The 18924-nt window shown below is 36.3% G+C and overlaps 1 protein-coding gene across 1 annotated transcript in view; it reads right to left on the bottom strand.

The window, feature by feature from the left end:
- The window catches only part of LOC138332131 (septin-2-like), a 75763-nt gene extending 58041 nt beyond the window's left edge, over positions 1-17722 (bottom strand). The window contains exons 1-2 of the mRNA XM_069280103.1: positions 17588-17722; positions 17368-17468 (exon numbers count right to left, since the gene is read on the bottom strand). The gene's annotated coding sequence lies outside the window, so the exon portion shown is untranslated. The remainder of the gene's footprint in view (positions 1-17367; positions 17469-17587) is intronic.
- Positions 17723-18924: the final 1202 nt, after the last annotated feature.

Genomic DNA, 18924 nt, shown 5'->3' with positions numbered 1-18924 from the left:
ATGTTAGGTATATAGATGTAAAACTCTCTAGATATGTACAATGTTAGGTATATAGATGTAAAACTCTCTAGATATGTACAATGTTAGGTATATAGATGTAAAACTCTCTAGATATATACAATGGTAGGTATATAGATGTAAAACTCTCTAGATATATACAATGTTAGGTATATAGATGTAAAACTCTCTAGATATATACAATGTTAGGTATATAGATGTAAAACTCTCTAGATATGTACAATGGTAGGTATATAGATGTAAAACTCTCTAGATATATACAATGGTAGGTATATAGATGTAAAACTCTCTAGATATATACAATGGTAGGTATATAGATGTAAAACTCCCTAGATATATACAATGTTAGGTATATAGATGTAAAACTCTCTAGATATATACAATGTTAGGTATATATAGATGTAAAACTCTCTAGATATGTACAATGGTAGGTATATAGATGTAAAACTCTCTAGATATGTACAATGGTAGGTATATAGATGTAAAACTCTCTAGATATATACAATGGTAGGTATATAGATGTAAAACTCTCTAGATATATACAATGGTAGGTATATAGATGTAAAACTCCCTAGATATATACAATGGTAGGTACATGTATATAGATGTAAAACTCTCTAGATATGTACAATGGTAGGTATATAGATGTAAAACTCTCTAGATATGTACAATGGTAGGTATATAGATGTAAAAACTCTCTAGATATATACAATGGTAGGTATATATAGATGTAAAACTCTCTAGATATATACAATGGTAGGTATATATAGATGTAAAACTCTCTAGATATATACAATGGTAGGTATATAGATGTAAAACTCCCTAGATATATACAATGTTAGGTATATAGATGTAAAACTCTCTAGATATATACAATGGTAGGTACACTGTATATAGATGTAAAAACTCTCTAGATATATACAATGGTAGGTATATAGATGTAAAACTCCCTAGATATATACAATGTTAGGTATAATAGATGTAAAACTCTCTAGATATATACAATGGTAGGTACACTGTATATAGATGTAAAACTCTCTAGATATATACAATGGTAGGTATATAGATGTAAAAACTCCCTAGATATGTACAATGTTAGGTATATAGATGTAAAACTCTCTAGATATTTACAATGGTAGGTAGGTATATATAGATGTAAAACTCTCTAGATATATACAATGTTAGGTATATAGATGTAAAACTCTCTAGATATGTACAATGGTAGGTATATAGATGTAAAACTCTCTAGATATGTACAATGGTAGGTATATAGATGTAAAACTCTCTAGATATATACAATGGTAGGTATATAGATGTAAAACTCTCTAGATATGTACAATGGTAGGTATATAGATGTAAAACTCCCTAGATATATACAATGGTAGGTACATGTATATAGATGTAAAACTCTCTAGATATGTACAATGGTAGGTAGGTATATATAGATGTAAAACTCTCTAGATATATGTAAAGTTAGGTATATAGATGTAAAACTCTCTAGATATGTACAATGGTAGGTATATAGATGTAAAACTCTCTAGATATGTACAATGGTAGGTAAATAGATGTAAAACTCTCTAGATATGTACAATGGTAGGTATATAGATGTAAAACTCTCTAGATATGTACAATGGTAGGTATAATAGATGTAAAACTCTCTAGATATGTACAATGGTAGGTATATAGATGTAAAACTCTCTAGATATGTACAATGGTAGGTAGGTATATATAGATGTAAAACTCTCTAGATATGTACAATGGTAGGTATATAGATGTAAAACTCTCTAGATATGTACAATGGTAGGTATATAGATGTAAAACTCTCTAGATATATACAATGGTAGGTATATAGATGTAAAACTCTCTAGATATATACAATGGTAGGTATATAATGTAAACTCTCTAGATTGTATGGTAGGTATATAGATGTAAAACTCTCTAGATATGTACAATGGTAGGTATATATAGATGTAAAACTCTCTAGATATGTACAATGGTAGGTATATAGATGTAAAACTCTCTAGATATGTACAATGGTAGGTATATATTACAGATGTAAAACTCTCTAGATATGTACAATGGTAGGTAGGTATATATGATGTAAAAACTCTCTAGATATATACAATGGTAGGTATATATAGATGTAAAACTCTCTAGATATGTACAATGGTAGGTATATAGATGTAAAACTCTCTAAACTCTGTAAAAACTCTCTAGATATGTACAATGTAGGTATATAGATGTAAAACTCTCTAGATATATACAATGGTAGGTATATAGATGTAAAACTCTCTAGATATGTACAATGGTAGGTATATAGATGTAAAACTCTCTAGATATGTACAATGGTAGGTATATAGATGAAGTTAAAACTCTCTAGATATGTACAATGGTAGGTATATAGATGTACAATGATAGGTAGGTATATAGATGTAAAACTCTCTAGATATGTACAATGGTAGGTATATAGATGTAAAACTCTCTAGATATACCAATGGTAGGTATATAGATGTTAAAACTCTCTAGATATATACAATGGTAGGTATATAGATGTAAAACTCTCTAGATATATACAATGGTAGGTATATAGATGTAAAACTCTCTAGATATATACAATGGTAGGTATATAGATGTAAAACTCTCTAGATATATACAATGGTAGGTATATAGATGTAAAACTCTCTAGATATGTACAATGGTAGGTATATAGATGTAAAAACTTCAAGATATGTACAATGGTAGGTATATATAGATGTAAAACTCTCTAGATATATACAATGGTAGGTATATAGATGTAAAACTCTCTAGATATGTACAATGGTAGGTATATAGATGTTAAAACTCCCTAGATATATACAATGGTAGGTATATAGATGTAAAAACTCTCTAGATATATACAATGGTAGGTATATAGATGTAAAACTCTCTAGATATATACAATGGTAGGTATATAGAGATGTAAAACTCTCTAGATATGTACAATGGTAGGTATATATAGATGTAAAACTCTCTAGATATGTACAATGGTAGGTATATAGATATAAAACTCCCTAGATATATACAATGGTAGGTATATAGATGTAAAACTCCCTAGATATATACAATGGTAGGTATATAGATATAAAACTCCCTAGATATATACAATGGTAGGTATAATAGATGTAAAACTCCCTAGATATATACAATGGTAGGTATATAGATGTAAAACTCTCTAGATATATACAATGGTAGGTATATAGATGTAAAACTCTCTAGATATATACAATGGTAGGTATATAGATGTAAAACTCTCTAGATATGTACAATGGTAGGTATATAGATGTAAAACTCTCTAGATATATACAATGTTAGGTATATAGATGTAAAACTCTCTAGATATATACAATGGTAGGTATATAGATGTAAAACTCTCTAGATACGTACAATGGTAGGTATAATAGATGTAAAACTCTCTAGATACCGGTATATACAATGGAATGGAGACAATGCTTTAATTACCCAGGAATGACTCCCATTAGGCCTATGACAACAGCTGAACACAGAGAGAACACAAGGCAGGAAAAATGCTACAAGATACCAACATGTATAGATGGAAACTATATACATGTAAAAGATGGTCTATACTCGTAAACAAAAGCTTGGTAAGGTAAGGCTTAGGGGTAACAGATAGAAAGGCAACAAAGGAATGGAAACGAAGGAAGGAACAAATATGAAACAAACAAGGGAGAAAGAAGAAGAAAGAAAGAAAGAAAGAAAGAAAGAAAGAAAGAAAGAAAGAAAGAAAGAAAGAAAGAAAGAAAGAAAGAAAAAGAAAGAAAGAAAGAAAGAAAGAAAGAAAGAAAGAAAGAAGAAAAAAAGAAAGAAAGAAAGAAAGAAAGAAAGGGAGAAAGGAAGAAAGTGTGATTAGATCAGGTACAGGAGAAAAATATGGAGCTAACACTATAGACATGAATAAAAATTACAGCTGTGTTGTTTCACATAGCACTAGACTGGTCGCCATGGAGCCATGGACCAATGACCTTGACACTTCAAAAAATATTTATATATGACCAATTTCTACTTAATAATCATGGTAAATCTGTTACATTTTTTCCAAGATTTATTTTAAGACAACAGTATCAGCATCACCTTCAAGTGATTCCAAATAAATTATGCCTTGCCAAGTGTTGAATCTGTATAATTAATACAGTACATTTGTACAATGGACCGTCCTTATTACAGTTGTAATTTTGAGAGACAAGATAAATCAGACACATCCAGCTATAATCTACATGAGCCAAATCTGTCATAAGGGACATCTTTTTATCACTCAAAGATGATGATTAAATAATGCGAAACTCTTTTGTTCTATCCCCTTTTATTACGAATATCTCTTTGAAGTAGAAATTTTACTCTGTCTTTTACAACCCTTTGGTTTCCCTGCCCTCTATATCTAAATCCCATGTTTATGACAAACACATTTCTCAGCTCATCTGTATAAAGATCACCTGTCTATTATATACTGTCCCTTTTGGATAAAGGACATCTTTCCACAACAAACATTTTCATTCTTTTCTCTCTGTATAACAGATAACTGTATATAATAAACACCTTCATACTAGTCTATTTGTATAATGGACACTGCCTATAACAGACACAAGGCCTACACTATACTAAACCTTCAATAAACATGCCACACAATGAACACAAAAACAGCTCTTAGATTCAATATAGTTTTGACAAATACACAATATCTCCAACCAGCAATCACAAACAAGATGAACCTTTGACAACTACAATATTTTGAAGATCACGACATCTTCATCGCACATGTCACCTAGCTTAAACAATATCAAGTGAATGCGACCAGTTCTGAAATACATATCACCAACATGATACCCATGATTCTTTCTTTGTTTATAAAATGTTTTGTCTGACTTGGTGTATGAGGTCAGCGCCACCTCGTCGAAGTCAAACTACATCCTATGAATGTCCTAACAGAAAATCAATTCCTCACCTCCCCATCCATTGGTGAGGACAGAATCCTCGCTAAAATCTTGTCCACACTACTAATTGATTACACATAAAAGTCACCACATCTATAAATTTTACAAACATAAAATAATTTTCTGCATGAAATGATTTTTGGCCTTTTCTTCCGTTTTAAATACATAGCTATCCCCCCCCACCCACTATTTATACAGATACTAGTGTTTCATAATAAATGGTGCTTTTATTAAGAAGAATGTATTTTTTCTTAAAGAAATAAAGAAAATAAATAGTTCCATTCATTAGCAATACTATGACTTGTTTCCTTACACTGTCAAATTATAATCCAATGTTTATCAACGACTGAATTCTAAAATAAAATTCCAACGTTAGACTTTATAATTTTGTTCAGACACATATTTCCTCATTCCAATCACTTATTAGTTAAGCTTTTCATTCCCAAAGATAACATAAAAATATCCATGAAATTCCTTCAATTTTGCTGAGAAATCATGCATCAAAGTAGAAGAGGTTTCCACACATAATTAGCAGTAATTAGTTTCCATTTCTGATAATGCAATCCTAAATGTGGGGTGTTTTTTGCGGCTACTACGGAGAGAGTAGTCCTATAACTGGGTCAGTTTGCCATGTGTACAGTCGAGCCCAGGCTGTTTAGGGTTTTAAACGCTGTTGTAACTAAAACCAACCGTGACAACTACAAGTCATGTGCATCAAGGGCCACAGCTTTTTACCCCTTCAGCACATTTTTTTGTTTGTTGTGGTAAATTTGCGTGGGGGTATGGGGGTAGGGGTAGGGAGACAAGGAATGGAGTGGAGGGGGAGGTAGGAGAATTGGGGGAGGGCACTACTTATTTGTAACTGATGGTGTATATAGCTGTTTTAGAATTAAGGGGGGGATTCTGAGTGTGATAGGGGCGAGGGTGTACACAACTCAGGTATGGTGGTTAGGGTGGGGGGTGTTAGGAATGAGGGTATTGCTAGGTGTATCTCAGGATTGTTTGGGAAAGAACGGCAGGTGATCAAGGAAAACATAAATTACATATTTTTACTTTAAAAAGAGGGGTACTGTAACGCTGATTTAGAGCTGGTAGGGTTTTTGAATAAATTAGGGATTTGAGCTTTGGTTGTGTAAAACTGGTGCTGAGAGTTGAAGGGGTGTTGTAACTAAGTATGGCTGATGAAGGAAGGGATATTATGGGGGATGGGACATTGAGTTTACAGCAATTAGGCTGAATGATGGATGTTTTGAATAGTTCTTTGCTGAGCATGTACAGTCTCAATATATGGCTGGAATTTTATAAGAATTATGAAATTTAATAGAGATCTACCAAGGAGATTGAAAGGCTATGTAGGACAGAGAGAGGGGTGATCGGTTGATAGATAGGAGCTAGTGTTAGAAGGAGTAAAAAATAAAGATGCAATAAAGAGATGTCAGCTAAAGGGTTGGTGAGTAGGGTATAGGTGACATGACAGAGAGAGGGGATGATAGATAGGAGCTAGTGATAGAAGGAGTAAAATAAAGATGTAATAAAGAGATGTCAGGGGTGGTGGAGTAGGGGATTTAGGACAGAGAGAGGGGGTGATGATAGATAGGAGCTAGTGTTAGAAGGAGTAAAATAAAGATGTAATAAAGAGATGTCAACTAAAGGGTGGTGAGTAGGGTATTAGGACAGAGAGAGGGGTGATGATAGATAGGAGCTAGTGTTAGAAGGAGTAAAATAAAGATGTAATAAAGAGATGTCAACTAAAGGGTGGTGGAGTAGGGGATTAGGACAGAGAGAGGGGTGATGATAGATAGGAGCTAGTGTTAGAAGGAGTAAAATAAAGATGCAATAAAGAGATGTCAGCTAAAGGGTGGTGGAGTAGGGTATTAAGGACAGAGAGAGGGTGTGATGATAGATAGGAGCTAGTGTTAGAAGGAGTAAAATACAGATGATAATAAAGAGATGTCAACTAAAGGGTGGTGGAGTAAGGGTATTGGACAGAGAGAGGGTGATGATAGATAGGAGCTAGTGTTAGAAGGAAGTAAAAATAAAGATGAAATAAAGAGATGTCATGCTAAAGGGAGGTGGAGTAGGGGTATTAGGACAGAGAGAGGGGTGATGATAGATAGGAGCTAGTGTTAGAAGGAGTAAAATAAAGATGAAATAAAGAGATGTCAGCTAAAGGGAGGTGGAGCAGGGGATTTAGGACAGAGAGAGGGGTGATGATAGATAGGAGCTAGTGTTAGAAGGAGTAAAACAAAGATGAAATAAAGAGATGTCAGCTAAAGGGTGGTGGAGTAGGGTTTAGGACAGAGAGAGGGGTGATGATAGATAGGAGCTAGTGTTAGAAGGAGTAAAACAAAGATGTAATAAAGAGATGTCAGCTAAAGGGTGGTGGAGTAGGGGATTAGGACAAAGAGAGGGGTGATGATAGATAGGAGCTAGTGTTAGAAGGAGTAAAATAAAGATGAAATAAAGAGATGTCAGCTAAAGGGTGGTGGAGTAGGGATTAGGACAGAGAGAGAGGGGTGATGATAGATAGGAGCTAGTGTTAGAAGGAGTAAAATAAAGATGAAATAAAGAGATGTCAGCTAAAGGGTGGTGGAGTAGGGAGTAGGGGTTTAGGACAGACACAGAGAGGGGTGATGATAGATAGGAGCTAGTGTTAGAAGGAGTAAAATAAGATGAAATAAAGAGATGTCAGCTAAAGGGTGGTGGAGTAGGGTAGGGCAGAGAGAGGGTGGATGATGGATAGATACAGCTAGTGTTAAAGGTAGTAAAATAAAGGATGAAATAAGATATGTCAGCTAAAGGTGCTAGTGTTAGAAGGAGTAAGGGTATGATAATAGAGCGCTGAAATAAAGATGAAATAGAAGATGTCAGCTAAAGGGAGGTGGAGAAGGTAGGGGATTAGGACAGAGAGAGGGTTGATGATAGATAGGAGCTAGTGTTAGAAGGAGTAAAATAAAGATGAAATAAAGAGATGTCAGCTAAAGGGAGGTGGAGTAGGGGATTAGGACAGAGAGAGAGAAGGTGATGATAGATAGGAGCTAGTGTTAGAAGGAGTAAAATAAAGATGAAATAAAGAGATGTCAGCTAAAGGGAGGTGGAGGTAGGGGATTAGGACAGAGAGAGAGGGGTGATGATAGATAGGAGCTAGTGTTAGAAGGAGTAAAATAAAGATGAAATAAAGAGATGTCAGCTAAAGGGATGGTGGAGTGTAGTAGGGTGATTAGGACAGAGAGAGAGAGGTGATGATAGATAGGAGCTAGTGTAAGAAGAAGTAAAATAAAGATGAAATAAAGAGATGTCAGCTAAAGGGTGGTGGAGTAGGGGATTAGGATCAGAGAGAGGGGTGATGATAGATAGGAGCTAGTGTTAGAAGGAGTAAAATAAAGATGCAAATTAAAGAGAATGTCAGCTAAAGGGAGGTGGAGTAGGGGTATTAGGACAGAGAGAGAGGGGTGATGATAAGATAGGAGGTAGTGTTAGAAGGAGTAAAATAAAGATGTAAAAAGAGATGTCAGTTAAAGGAGGTGGAATATGGGTAACTAGGATTAGAGAGAGGGGTGATGATAGATAGGAGCTAGTGTTATAAGAGTAAAAATACAGATGTAACTAAACACTGACACGTCAGGAAAGGGCCCCGCCGCTAAGTGTCTGACTGCTTAAGTGGAAAAAAAGTAGTATGATGACAACGAATTCTTCCGTCCGTTAGCTATATGTTGCTAATAAAATAGATTAATGTCACATTAATGGGGGAAACCTATGATGGTACATTATAATAATTCTTTGGAAAAAGTCTTCCAAGTATTTTAAAACTTGAATCCTGATTCCCAAGCCTAACATTATATTAACGAGCATACAATTAACTCAAATAAATTTTTGACCTTTGACCTTTCGACTAAGTAACCTTGGGCCCATGACCTCTACCTTTGGACAGTCAACTCCTTGAATTCTGAACAACTTTGCATCATAGAACAATAGATGTCAGGCCATAAATTTCAGCCTGAAAATTACCAAAGCAGGAATCTGTGTTAGAAGGAGTAAAATAAAGGATGATATAAAGGTGTCAATGCTAAAGGGTAAAAGGGTGGAGTAGGGTATTAGGACAGAGAGAGGGGTGATGATAGATAGGAGCTAGTGTTAGAAGGAGTAAAATAAAGATGATATAAAGAGATGTCAGCTAAAGGGTGGTGGAGTAGGGTATTAGGACAGAGAGAGGGGTGATGATAGATAGGAGCTAGTGTTAGAAGGAGTAAAATAAAGATGAATAAAGAGATGTCAGCTAAAGGGTGGTGGAGTAGGGTATTAGGACAGAGAGAGGGGTGATGATAGATAGGAGCTAGTGTTAGAAGGAGTAAAATAAAGATGAATAAAGAGATGTCAGCTAAAGGGTGGTGGAGTAGGGTATTAGGACAGAGAGAGGGGTGATGATAGATAGGAGCTAGTGTTAGAAGGAGTAAAATAAAGATGAAATAAAGAGATGTCAGCTAAAGGGTGGTGGAGTAGGGTTTTAGGACAGAGAGAGAGGTGATGATAGATAGGAGCTAGTGTTAGAAGGAGTAAAATAAAGATGAAATAAAGAGATGTCAGCTAAAGGGTGGTGGAGTAGGGTATTAGGACAGAGAGAGGGGTGATGATAGATAGGAGCTAGTGTTAGAAGGAGTAAAATAAAGATGAAATAAAGAGATGTCAGCTAAAGGGTGGTGGAGTAGGGTATTAGGACAGAGAGAGGGGTGATGATAGATAGGAGCTAGTGTTAGAAGGAGTAAAATAAAGATGAAATAAAGAGATGTCAGCTAAAGGGTGGTGGAGTAGGGGATTAGGACAGAGAGAGGGGTGATGATAGATAGGAGCTAGTGTTAGAAGGAGTAAAATAAAGATGATATAAAGAGATGTCAGCTAAAGGGTGGTGGAGTAGGGTATTAGGACAGAGAGAGGGGTGATGATAGATAGGAGCTAGTGTTAGAAGGAGTAAAATAAAGATGAAATAAAGAGATGTCAGCTAAAGGGTGGTGGAGTAGGGGATTAGGACAGAGAGAGGGGTGATGATAGATAGGAGCTAGTGTTAGAAGGAGTAAAATAAATATGATATAAAGATGTCCGCTAAAGGGTGGTGGAGTAGGGTATTAGGACAGAGAGAGGGGTGATGATAGATAGGAGCTAGTGTTAGAAGGAGTAAAATAAAGATGAAATAAAGAGATGTCAGCTAAAGGGTGGTGGAGTAGGGTATTAGGACAGAGAGAGGGGTGATGATAGATAGGAGCTAGTGTTAGAAGGAGTAAAATAAAGATGTAATAAAGAGATGTCAGCTAAAGGGTGGTGGAGTAGGGTATTAGGACAGAGAGAGGGGTGATGATAGATAGGAGCTAGTGTTAGAAGGAGTAAAATAAAGATGATATAAAGATGTCAGCTAAAGGGTGGTGGAGTAGGGTATTAGGACAGAGAGAGGGGTGATGATAGATAGGAGCTAGTGTTAGAAGGAGTAAAATAAAGATGAAATAAAGAGATGTCAGCTAAAGGGTGGTGGAGTAGGGGATTAGGACAGAGAGAGGGGTGATGATAGATAGGAGCTAGTGTTAGAAGGAGTAAAATAAAGATGAAATAAAGAGATGTCAGCTAAAGGGTGGTGGAGTAGGGTATTAGGACAGAGAGAGGGGTGATGATAGATAGGAGCTAGTGTTAGAAGGAGTAAAATAAAGATGAATAAAGAGATGTCAGCTAAAGGGTGGTGGAGTAGGGTATTAGGACAGAGAGAGAGGGGTGATGATAGATAGGAGCTAGTGTTAGAAGGAGTAAAATAAAGATGAAATAAAGAGATGTCAGCTAAAGGGTGGTGGAGTAGGGTATTAGGACAGAGAGAGGGGTGATGATAGATAGGAGCTAGTGTTAGAAGGAGTAAAATAAAGATGATATAAAGAGATGTCAGCTAAAGGGTGGTGGAGTAGGGTATTAGGACAGAGAGAGAGGGGTGATGATAGATAGGAGCTAGTGTTAGAAGGAGTAAAATAAAGATGAAATAAAGAGATGTCAGCTAAAGGGTGGTGGAGTAGGGTATTAGGACAGAGAGAGGGGTGATGATAGATAGGAGCTAGTGTTAGAAGGAGTAAAATAAAGATGATAATAAAGAGATGTCAGCTAAAGGGTGGTGGAGTAGGGTATTAGGACAGAGAGAGAGGGGTGATGATAGATAGGAGCTAGTGTTAGAAGGAGTAAAATAAAGATGAAATAAAGAGATGTCAGCTAAAGGGTGGTGGAGTAGGGTTTAGGACAGAGAGAGAGGGGTGATGATAGATAGGAGCTAGTGTTAGAAGGAGTAAAATAAAGATGAAATAAAGAGATGTCAGCTAAAGGGTGGTGGAGTAGGGTATTAGGACAGAGAGAGGGATGATGATAGATAGGAGCTAGTGTTAGAAGGAGTAAAATAAAGATGAAATAAAGAGATGTCAGCTAAAGGGTGGTGGAGTAGGGTATTAGGACAGAGAGAGGGGTGATGATAGATAGGAGCTAGTGTTAGAAGGAGTAAAATAAAGATGAAATAAAGAGATGTCAGCTAAAGGGTGGTGGAGTAGGGTATTAGGACAGAGAGAGGGGTGATGATAGATAGGAGCTAGTGTTAGAAGGAGTAAAATAAAGATGAAATAAAGAGATGTCAGCTAAAGGGTGGTGGAGTAGGGTATTAGGACAGAGAGAGAGGGGTGATGATAGATAGGAGCTAGTGTTAGAAGGAGTAAAATAAAGATGAAATAAAGAGATGTCAGCTAAAGGGTGGTGGAGTAGGGTATTAGGACAGAGAGAGAGGGGTGATGATAGATAGGAGCTAGTGTTAGAAGGAGTAAAATAAAGATGTAATAAAGAGATGTCAGCTAAAGGGTGGTGGAGTAGGTATTAGGACAGAGAGAGGGGTGATGATAGATAGGAGCTAGTGTTAGAAGGAGTAAATAAAGATGAATAAAGAGATGTCAGCTAAAGGGTGGTGGAGTAGGGGATTAGGACAGAGAGAGGGGTGATGATAGATAGGAGCTAGTGTTAGAAGGAGTAAAATAAATATGATATAAAGAGATGTCAGCTAAAGGGTGGTGGAGTAGGGTTTAGGACAGAGAGAGAGGTGATGATAGATAGGAGCTAGTGTTAGAAGGAGTAAAATAAATATGATATAAAGAGATGTCAGCTAAAGGGAGGTGGTGGAGTAGGGATTAGGACAGAGAGAGGGTGATGATAGATAGGAGCTAGTGTTAGAAGGAGTAAAATAAAGATGATATAAAGAGATGTCAGCTAAAGGGTGGTGGAGTAGGGTTTAGGACAGAGAGAGGGGTGATGATAGATAGGAGCTAGTGTTAGAAGGAGTAAAATAAAGATGAATAAAGAGATGTCAGCTAAAGGGTGGTGGAGTAGGGGATTAGGACAGAGAGAGGGGTGATGATAGATAGGAGCTAGTGTTAGAAGGAGTAAAATAAATATGAAAAAAGAGATGTCAGCTAAAGGGTGGTGGAGTAGGGTATTAGGACAGAGAGAGGGGGTGATGATAGATAGGAGCTAGTGTTAGAAGGAGTAAAATAAAGATGAAATAAAGAGATGTCAGCTAAAGGGTGGTGGAGTAGGGTATTAGGACAGAGAGAGAGGGTGATGATAGATAGGAGCTAGTGTTAGAAGGAGTAAAATAAAGATGAAATAAAGAGATGTCAGCTAAAGGGTGGTGGAGTAGGGTATTAGGACAGAGAGAGGGGTGATGATAGATAGGAGCTAGTGTTAGAAGGAGTAAAATAAAGATGTAATAAAGAGATGTCAGCTAAAGGGTGGTGGAGTAGGGGATTAGGACAGAGAGAGGGGTGATGATAGATAGGAGCTAGTGTTAGAAGGAGTAAAATAAAGATGTAATAAAGAGATTTCAGCTAAAGGGTGGTGGAGTAGGGTTTAGGACAGAGAGAGGGATGATAGATAGGAGCTAGTGTTAGAAGGAGTAAAATAAAGATGTAATAAAGAGATGTCAGCTAAAGGGTGGTGGAGTAGGGGATTAGGACAGAGAGAGGGGTGATGATAGATAGGAGCTAGTGTTAGAAGGAGTAAAATAAAGATGAAATAAAGAGATGTCAGCTAAAGGGTGGTGGAGTAGGGGATTAGGACAGAGAGAGGGGTGATGATAGATAGGAGCTAGTGTTAGAAGGAGTAAAATAAAGATGATATAAAGAGATGTCAGCTAAAGGGTGGTGGAGTAGGGGATTAGGACAGAGAGAGGGGTGATGATAGATAGGAGCGAGTGTTAGAAGGAGTAAAATAAAGATGATATAAAGATGTCAGCTAAAGGGTGGTGGAGTAGGGTTTTAGGACAGAGAGAGGGGTGATGATAGATAGGAGCTAGTGTTAGAAGGAGTAAAATAAAGATGAAATAAAGAGATGTCAGCTAAAGGGTGGTGGAGTAGGGGATTAGGACAGAGAGAGGGGTGATGATAGATAGGAGCTAGTGTTAGAAGGAGTAAAATAAAGATGAAATAAAGAGATGTCAGCTAAAGGGTGGTGGAGTAGGGTATTAGGACAGAGAGAGGGGTGATGATAGATAGGAGCTAGTGTTAGAAGGAGTAAAATAAAGATGAAATAAAGAGATGTCAGCTAAAGGGTGGTGGAGTAGGGTATTAGGACAGAGAGAGGGGTGATGATAGATAGGAGCTAGTGTTAGAAGGAGTAAAATAAAGATGAATAAAGAGATGTCAGCTAAAGGGTGGTGGAGTAGGGATTAGGACAGAGAGAGGGGTGATGATAGATAGGAGCTAGTGTTAGAAGGAGTAAAATAAAGATGAAATAAAGAGATGTCAGCTAAAGGGTGGTGGAGTAGGGATTAGGACAGAGAGAGGGTGATGATAGATAGGAGCTAGTGTTAGAAGGAGTAAAATAAAGATGAAATAAAGAGATGTCAGCTAAAGGGTGGTGGAGTAGGGTATTAGGACAGAGAGAGGGGTGATGATAGATAGGAGCTAGTGTTAGAAGGAGTAAAATAAAGATGAAATAAAGAGATGTCAGCTAAAGGGTGGTGGAGTAGGGTATTAGGACAGAGAGAGGGATGAAGATAGATAGGAGCTAGTGTTAGAAGGAGTAAAATAAAGATGATATAAAGATGTCAGCTAAAGGGTGGTGGAGTAGGGGATTAGGACAGAGAGAGGGGTGATGATAGATAGGAGCTAGTGTTAGAAGGAGTAAAATAAAGATGAAATAAAGAGATGTCAGCTAAAGGGTGGTGGAGTAGGGTATTAGGACAGAGAGAGGGGTGATGATAGATAGGAGCTAGTGTTAGAAGGAGTAAAATAAAGATGAAATAAAGAGATGTCAGCTAAAGGGAGGTGGAGTAGGGGATTAGGACAGAGAGAGGGGTGATGATAGATAGGAGCTAGTGTTAGAAGGAGTAAAATAAAGATGATATAAAGAGATGTCAGCTAAAGGGTGGTGGAGTAGGGTATTAGGACAGAGAGAGAGGGGTGATGATAGATAGGAGCTAGTGTTAGAAGGAGTGAAATAAAGATGAAATAAAGAGATGTCAGCTAAAGGGTGGTGGAGTAGGGTATTAGGACAGAGAGAGGGGGTGATGATAGATAGGAGCTAGTGTTAGAAGGAGTAAAATAAAGATGAAATAAAGAGATGTCAGCTAAAGGGTGGTGGAGTAGGGTATTAGGACAGAGAGAGGGGTGATGATAGATAGGAGCTAGTGTTAGAAGGAGTAAAATAAAGATGAAATAAAGAGATGTCAGCTAAAGGGTGGTGGAGTAGGGTATTAGGACAGAGAGAGGGATGATGATAGATAGGAGCTAGTGTTAGAAGGAGTAAAATAAAGATGAAATAAAGAGATGTCAGCTAAAGGGTGGTGGAGTAGGGGATTAGGACAGAGAGAGGGATGATGATAGATAGGAGCTAGTGTTAGAAGGAGTAAAATAAAGATGAAATAAAGAGATGTCAGCTAAAGGGTGGTGGAGTAGGGTATTAGGACACAGAGAGGGTTGATGATAGATAGGAGCTAGTGTTAGAAGGAGTAAAATAAAGATGAAATAAAGAGATGTCAGCTAAAGGGTGGTGGAGTAGGGTATTAGGACACAGAGAGGGTTGATGATAGATAGGAGCTAGTGTTAGAAGGAGTAAAATAAAGATGAAATAAAGAGATGTCCGCTAAAGGCTGGTGGAGTAGGGTATTAGGAAAGAGATGGAGGTGATGATAGATAGGAGCAGTAATTAGTTAGGAAGACTCGGCCTTCTAGCTGGCTTTGGTTTTGACATTATCATAGAAATTAACAAGAACAGTACATGGACCGGTCAAGTCAGGGAGGGAGCTGTGGTGTTAATGGTAATACAATTGACAGCGGCCCTACTGATGTGAGGAAGGCTCAGCTGTACATCTTTGTACATCTACAGTAGCTAGATACCCTTTCTAGTATTTTTTCAATAGCCATGATCTTAATATTCAGTAAAACACAAATAGTATAACCTGTACAAACCATCCCTTGCATAATCTTGATCCTTGTCTGTTTTGGTAAATTTTATATTGCATTTTCCTTGTTGATGATTACCTGTATGGTCCAGAACCTGTCTATACCAGCCAAATATGCTGGTCCCACTGACATCCTGTTAAGATAAGTTATACTGTATCCTTTTCCCTTTTTTTAGGCTTCGATCAATTTCACTAAATTCAAATTAAATGCAGGCTGAAAATATGAAAACTTTGTTGGTTTCCTTACTGGTTTCTTTTCCAAATTGATTTATGGAAGCCATTGATCAAACAAGGAAAATGCAATATAATAGATTAATTTTATGGAAAGCTTGTCCAAATTTGTTTCTATTAAGCGCCCCCTTATTTCCTTTAATTTTTAAGCACCATGGGCGTGTATTAGGTTGAATATACTGATTTAAAAGATAGTTTCAAAATCTTGCTGAAGCATTATAAAAGTCAAAATACCTAAGGAATTTAAAAAAAAAAATAACATCCTCTGTTGTAATTGGGAAGTGATAATTTTTTGAGATTACTGAAAAAAATCCAGTATGTAAGGAGATAGGAACACTTGTCCTAATTAACACACTCAGATAAGTCAGAATGGCGTAGTCTAGTCAACTTAAATATATATATACTTTCTTGGGTTTTTTTCTTTGAGAGAAATAGAAAGTTGTGAATCAATATGAAGTTACAATGAACTTCAATTTTCGGTTAAAATGGTGTAACTTCAAACATTTCATATTTATATTTGCAGGTTTTTGGTATAAATAAATTTGATGGAATAAATACACATCAATCTCAAAAAATAAAAATTATTTAACAAATAGGCCAAGAATATGAAATATCAGTTATAACGGTTCAGGTTATCAACATTAAGAAGAATGATATGGGTTTGTAAACAGCATACCATATTATTATGTGCCAATGTGTATTTAAACACCTGGTACATTTCTTTAAATGTGTCAATGTGTATTTAAACACCTGGTACATTTCTTTAAATGTGTCAATCATTTCTAATCAATTCTCTCTCATGCCGATAAAGGTTAATATTGACAAGTAAAAAATGACTCTGTGCTGGTGTATTGCCAGAAATGAAGTGTTTTATTCTAACATGTAAATTTATAGAGAAACTTATTAAAGTGGTTATATAAAGAAATCTATTATTATCTTCATTGTAACACAAGATTAGCTCTAAATAGAGATGAGGGGGCCCATGTATTTTATTTAAATCTGTTAGAACTAAAAACTTTTACATTTTCATTGTGTACATATATATACTAAACACAATCTTATTCAGAATGTTTCTTTAGCATCAATAGGACATTGAATGATAGAACTGGTAAATCAGTTCATCAATTGATTCTTAATTAGTTCCTCTTCATCAATTCCTCTCAATTAATTCTAATGAAGTGAAACCAATAGTGACTATCAAATATTAATGAAAGTATGGATATTTACCATACCAGATGAAACCTAGTTCCCCTTTTCAGAAAAAGACAATTCACTTTCTTTTACAAAATCTCTGACACCCTTAATTGGTGAAAGTAATCATCTCTATTTTACTGCACTATGGCTATAGTTTTTCATATCTTCCAAGAGATTGATGTACTATATGCATGCTTTGGTACTGGTACAGTTGTAAAGTTCACTTACATGGTAGGCGTATTTCTAAAGGTACTCTGATAGTGTAATCACTTCCATTATCTTAAATCTACCTTTAAATATCTTTCTAAGCATACAGTTTAGGATGAACTTAAAGAACAAAGAAAATCGATCTTTACAGCACATTATGCAAGCACAATCCTATTTTTAGTAATGCAGTAAAACAATGGCGACACATAATCACAAAAAAAAAATCAAAAATATAATTAATTATAAGTTATTCTATGTAATTAGCGTACATACCGTTTGCATCTCAAGCTGTGCCCTCTGCCCTTGTACTTCATCTAGATATTCACGTGAGTTTTCGTTTGTTTTGGAGAGAAAGACAGACAGACAGATTGGCCCTGCAACAAAGGGACATTATTCTTATTCACACGATGTGATATCATCAATTAATCAAAATCAATAAAAACAGGGGCCAGAGACGTTATCATTATAATCAATATCTGGTGAGGTCACATACCATGGAAACATGTACCCACACATCAGTCGGCAATATAATCCAGGTACACGACGGGAAACCCACGTGCACAGTGACGTTTGTAAATCGATGAGCAGCCAACAATGACATCACACGCCAGTTCGTGAAACTGCAGCACACTGCTGGACGTGAGGCCTTGCTAGGGGGTTATTTCACTCATTTGACGTTATTAAAGACAAGTGTTTTAAAAATTCAATAATCCGAAGGTTCAATGAATATCATTTAGCATATATTCTCACTTTTAGCGCCCTACCTCTCAGTTATCTGACATCTCCGTAGTCCGATGTCTCATCAGTCCACCCTATTCGTAATCCGATGCCTAATTACTGTAATCCGACATCTCCGTAATCCGACGTGGTACTAGTCCGACATTTCCATTTCATCATCCCGAAGTTGCGTCGTGTTCTTGGTACAAATAATAAATTGTAGTCCACTTGTCCGAAGACTGGATATGCACGATTTCTTCGTGGTAGGTAATTAAAATAAGTAGGCGGGACGTCATAGTCATTCTAAAATTGTGCCAGTGATAAAACGGAACCATTTTCATGCATGGTTGAAGTTTTTGATAGATCATTTTGCAATAATGAGCCCCGTACCTAAAAGTCTGGACAATGTTCGAAAGTCTATTTGTTCGAAGGCCGGACAGTCCAAAACTAAACCCATGAAACCAATTGTAAAAAAAAATAGTGTATTCTAACTTGAAACGGACTTTTATAAAAAAAAAAAAAAAAAAAAATCAAATCAAATGAAATGATTTATCGCACAAAAAATTAGAATCTCATCTTTTTTTAGAACATTTTGATATCGTCCAGTCAATCATTCTGTCCGGACAGGTGTATTATTGATTCTACAAATAATCCTAATATTTCAATTGCCTTGTCATGTATGGTGAAATTCTTGTAAAATATTGTAAACCCCGTTGGGTACCCCTGACATTCCAAACCTAACTAATCGATAAGTCTGCTTCAGTCGATTGTGCACCAGAAGTTGCATAATGCATGGTGATACACAAAGCGATATGGAGGAGAAATCGCTGACGTAGCGACTATATTCTCACCCGGTATCGTCAATGTTTGGTTTTTTTCGGGTGGAAGAAATGATAGCAAATAAAAACGAAAAAATATATATATATTAATCATGACGCAATTTGATTACAACGCTTTGCTAATATGCACGTCTTAATGACAATTACCTTTGACCAACCAGTTCATTAACACGCACATATACACACACACTTTGGCGATATTTTTCATAGTAAACTTTTTCTTTAGAAACTCATTTTATTTTATGTGCATTCACCCATTAACACCTTGTGATGC

Source organism: Argopecten irradians, chromosome 9 (assembly GCF_041381155.1).
Source record: "Argopecten irradians isolate NY chromosome 9, Ai_NY, whole genome shotgun sequence".
Taxonomy (NCBI): domain Eukaryota; kingdom Metazoa; phylum Mollusca; class Bivalvia; order Pectinida; family Pectinidae; genus Argopecten; species Argopecten irradians.
This window is presented reverse-complemented; position numbering and strand designations above follow the sequence as displayed.